The sequence below is a fragment of the Lathyrus oleraceus genome, chromosome 1 (assembly GCF_024323335.1).
Source record: "Lathyrus oleraceus cultivar Zhongwan6 chromosome 1, CAAS_Psat_ZW6_1.0, whole genome shotgun sequence".
Classification (NCBI taxonomy): domain Eukaryota; kingdom Viridiplantae; phylum Streptophyta; class Magnoliopsida; order Fabales; family Fabaceae; genus Lathyrus; species Lathyrus oleraceus.
Genome location: NC_066579.1, coordinates 266346266 through 266351495, shown reverse-complemented (window position 1 = coordinate 266351495; position 5230 = coordinate 266346266).

Below are 5230 nucleotides of genomic sequence, written 5' to 3'. Positions count from 1 at the left end.
CTCGGGGTACATGATACAACTTTACTGTCTTGAAGAAAGTCAGGATCCTTCTGGTGTAATCTCTATAAGGAATCAAATGCGGCTGATGAGTATTCCAGTCTCCATTGACTTGGTTAATCACTAGAGTAGAATCTCCATAAATGTCCATAGTTTTGATTCTTAGATCGATCGCTTCCTCAATCCCCATGATACAGGCCTCGTACTCAACTTCGTTGTTGGTTACTTCAAAAGTCAATCTGGCAGAAAAAGGTATGTGTGCACCTTTAGGATTAATGAGTACTGCCCCAACACCATTTCCATTCACATTTACCGCCCCATCAAACATCAGTGTCCACTTATCATCGGGATCCGGTCCTTCCTCGACAAGAGGCTCTTCACAATCTTTCATCTTTAAGTACATGATATCTTCATCGGGGAATTCAAACATCATCGGCTGATAGTCATCAATTGGTTGCTTGGCAAGGTAATCAGACAGAATACTACCCTTGATGGCCTTTTAAGACGTGTACTGGATATCATACTCTGTCCAGATCATCTGCCAACGAGCCACTTGTCCGGTAAGAGCCGTATTTTCAAAGATATACTTTACTGGGTCCATCTTAGAAATCAACAAGGTAGTATGGTTCAACATATACTGTCTTAGTCGGCGAGCAGCCCATGCCAAAGCGCAGCAAGTTTTCTCGAGCAGCGAATATCTTGTTTCACAGTCGGTAAACTTTTTGCTAAGGTAGTATATTGCATGCTCTTTTCGAGCAGACTCGTCATGCTGTCCCAATACACACCCCATCGAATTCTCTGTTACTGAGAGGTACATTATCAGAGGCCGCCCAGGAACTGGAGGTATAAGAATTGGAGGTTTTTGCAAATATTCTTTTATCTTATCAAAAGCTTTTTGACAATCATTGTTCCACCTGATTGCTTGATCTTTTCTTAGCAATTTAAATATCGGTTCGCACGTAGCTGTTAGGCGAGATATGAACCGTGCAATGTAGTTCAGCCTCCCTAAAAACCCACGAACCTGCTTTTCCGTTCTTGGTTCAGGCATTTCTTGAATAGCTTTTACTTTCGCTGGATCAACCTCAATCCCTTTCTCACTGACAATGAAACCTAACAGCTTTCCAGATCTCACTCCAAATGTACACTTGTTTGGATTCAGCCTCAGTTTGAACTTCCTCAATCTTTCAAACAACTTTTGCAAGTTTACCAAGTGTTCCTCTTCTGTCTGAGACTTCGCAATCATATCATCCACGTCCACTTCAATTTCTTTGTGCATCATGTCATGAAAGAGAGTCGCCATAGCTCTTTGGTAAGTAGCACCGGCGTTCTTCAACCCAAATGGCATTACCTTATAACAAAACATGCCCCAAGGTGTAATGAATGTCGTCTTCTCCATGTCTTCTGGCGCCATCTTGATCTGATTATAGCCAGAAAATCCATCCATGAAAGAGAAAACCGAGGACTGAGCAGTGTTGTCGACCAATACATCAATGTGAGGTAATGGGAAGTCATCTTTCGGACTGGCTCTGTTTAAATCTCGGTAATCGACACACATCCTGACTTTACCATCCTTCTTCGGCACGGGTACGATGTTGGCCACCCAAGGGGGATAATTGGTACATGCTAGAAAACCTGCATCCAACTGTTTCTGAACCTCCTCTTTGATCTTGACAGCCATATCAGGACTAGTTCTACGAAGCTTCTGCTTTACCGGAGGACAATCTTCTCTAAGAGGTAGCCTGTGCACCATAATATATGTATCTAAACCAGGCATATCTTGATACGACCATGCGAATACGTCCACATATTCTTGCAGCATTTCAATCAACCCTCTCTTGACCTTTTCCTCTAAAGCAGCCCCTATCTTGATCTCTTTCTTTGCGTCCTTAGTACCAAGGTTAATGACTTCCAACTCTTCCAGATGAGGTTGAATGACCCTTTCCTCCTGTTTCAATAGTCTGGCCAATTCTTTGGGGAGTTCACAATCTTCTTCACTCTCCTCTTCGGCTTGGTAAATGGGATTATCGAAGTCATACTGAGCCATAACAGAACTGTTTTTAATGGAATCCGCAAGATCAATTCTGCACGAACGATGTTTCATGCTTTATTTTAGAAAAGAGTTCAAGGAAGTCACAAAAAAAACAAAAAAACATTGCCATTTTTATTGTTTTGAAAATGAAAGTAATAAAAAAAAAAGACAGTGAGCACAAATTTGATTGCAAAACGTCCTTTATTGATGATAATCATTGAAAATTTAAAACATGATGTGGCCCTACAATGAACCACTACGCCTTGGGCAGAGCGTAAGGCTTTCATGCAATATGAAAAACAAAAGAAAATTACTCTGTCTGAAGAGTAACTTGGACTATTTCTTCAACAGTCCAATTGTTGATCTTCTCCCCTGGAGCACACGGGCGCACCCAATTATCCATATCACAATCACTGTCACCATCTTCATTGTCTATTGCAAAGACATCCCCGTGATTCATCAATCCATCACTAGTGAAAGTACACGGCCCTTTCTGATTCTGGACACCCTGCTCTGATGATTGAAAAGGCTGATAACCCTCTTCAAGAACACCTATAATGATGCAAGAATGATATGTGTATGATGCGTATGATATGTTTTATCATTTCTCAGGTATTCAAGAGTCTGTGAAAACCTGAAAAATGATATGCATATGCGGGTTAACTTTTTTTTTCTTTTTTTATGCATTATTTTTTTTTGAAAATAAACATGGTATGATGTAAAATGATGAAACAATGGTTGGTCGGCTGTGTATCACAAGGCACGGGATCAGAACTTCAGCATGAATTCGGAACCGGGAACCATAGAACACAGTCATCAAGTTAGAACCCATACTTCAGAACCAACGGTCACCAACAAGAACCAAACAAAAGTCACCAACAGGACACGGTCACCAACAGAACAAGTCACCATCAAAACAAGTCACCATCAGTACCTGTAAATGATTCATTCCCGCCCCACTCACGGGTGTAATCTAGGCCAGGGTAAGGTCAAGAGAAACGCAGGATAAACAATCCTTTCAAGAATATCATCATATGCACACCAGGTGTATGCAACGATAATACCCCATCAGAATCTGAACTGCTCGTGATACCATGTTCCTCTAAGTGGCGCCATACCACCCGCTTCCCATGAATCACTCTATTCCTAGGTGTCCTAAAGTCCACTCATAGCCTGTGTATTGGGCCTTTTACCTCTTGTGACTCCCACCCAACAGCGAAACAGATACACAGCCAACACAGTATGCATGAAACAGTAAAGCGCATATAGGATGCAATGCAAGCAGATAAGTATGCAAAGCAATAAATAAATAACACACAATAGACAATAAACAGACAAACGCTAGGAAAGGCCCACTAGGGAAAATAAATCCCCAGCAGAGTCGCCAATTGTCGCTCCCCGGATTTCTCGAATCCAAGTACAAACGCGAAAAGAGTGGCGTGGAAAAAGAGTAGAGTCGCCAGTTATTTACTTTTATCCCAAGAGGAGGGAAAGTTAGTACTGCATAACCAAGAGGGAATGGATAAAACAAAGTCGCGAACCAAAGAAAACTGAGTAAGGGGGCCGGTTACGTGAAGGGAAGGTTATCGCACCCCTTCACGTCTGTGGTACTCCACAGGATCCACGCTTGTTATTTATGTCCAAAGGGTGTGTATAAAAAGTCCTATATGCGATGCGAAAGAGAGAAAATCAAAGTAGGGATAAGAAAAGAGTTATTGCTCGCACAGGCCCTACCCTTCTGCATACGTATCTCAAGAAGGATTGAGAATCAGAGCACCGTAGTTCGGCTAACCTATTTTTTTTTTGTATTTTTTAGGTGAACGACGTTACTACGCAATCTACCGGATGCTCGACCTTTGGAGACTTACTCGCCTGTAGTAGAAGGAGTTAACGTGTTCTTAGGAGAAGAAAAATAAATGAGTTTGTTTGTGTTTTAGGAATGCTCATACAAAAAGGAAGTCCTAGACGAAGGAACCGTGCTACCTTAATTGACATGCAGACGAGAGACTATACGAAGTCTAGCAATCCTATGGGGAGACGATCACACCACACAAACACATATAGCATAAAGTAAACACACCAACAAGGGGGTTCAAACATACATGGGTAGGGCTTTAGTCAAGAGGGGTCATATCAACCTCGACAAATAAGCCATGGAAAGGTAATCAAATGGGCTCTTAACCACTGACATTGAACGTCAGGATGAGCAGATCAAAAAGGTAATGAGGATAAGACCTCATAGCACTTAACCCTGGACAAGATTAGCTCATGACAAAAAGTGGGGATTTAGGAAGATGGAACCCTATCCACTGACTGACCGGACAAAAGATCTTGGGTTTTTGTTCTGAAGCATCGACACGTAGTGCGAGCATAAAGAACGACACACTGAATAACGGGGGATTGACTACTAATCCCTTTTATCCGTCAATTGCCTCTTCATGGAGGTCTTTAGCACTGGTGCCTCTTCTTGGAGGTCTTTGGGCACAAAAGTAAACACATAAGAACATTGCCTCCTATCGAGGTCTTCCAGCTAAGAAAGCGGTAAAATGCGGGAAAGATGTAAAAGGGATCAAAATTTCTACCACACAGATAAAGACCCGAAGTAACAGCAATTAGAGGAACAAGAAACCCAGAGGTCTCTCAAGCTAGCACCGTCAAAGAAAGCAAGTCAGCAAAGTAATCAGAATAAATCTCCAAATGGTATCCCACAAAAAAAGTGGAATACCAAGCAAGCTATCTCTTCAAGAGTCATGTGAGCCCTCACAAAAAAAACTCAACAAACAAGTTAGAATAACAAGATGGGGTGCAATCAAGAGTTGCACCAAACAGAAGAATCATAGCAACCACATGAATCATGCTATTAAAGTTCACAAAAAAGCTCATAAAAAGCAACCAAGGATAGGAGGCCTAAACCTCTCATCAAACAAATGCATCAAAAGGGTATCAAAACTCAAAGTCAGGGGGCAAGGATCCACACATCAAGACATGACATACATACTAAGACATGTGCCCGGATGCAATAGAAAACATGTCGTAACAAACACAGAACAAATTAGAGAGCAAATAGAAAAAACCAACTACTGTCATGATCGCTATTGTTTCGCTTAGCGAAGGCTTAGCGAAGCTTCGCTGCAGGCTCACCTAGCAATGGGCTAGCGAATGCCTACGGGTTCTGGGTTCTTCCTTGATAACAGTCCGATTTCA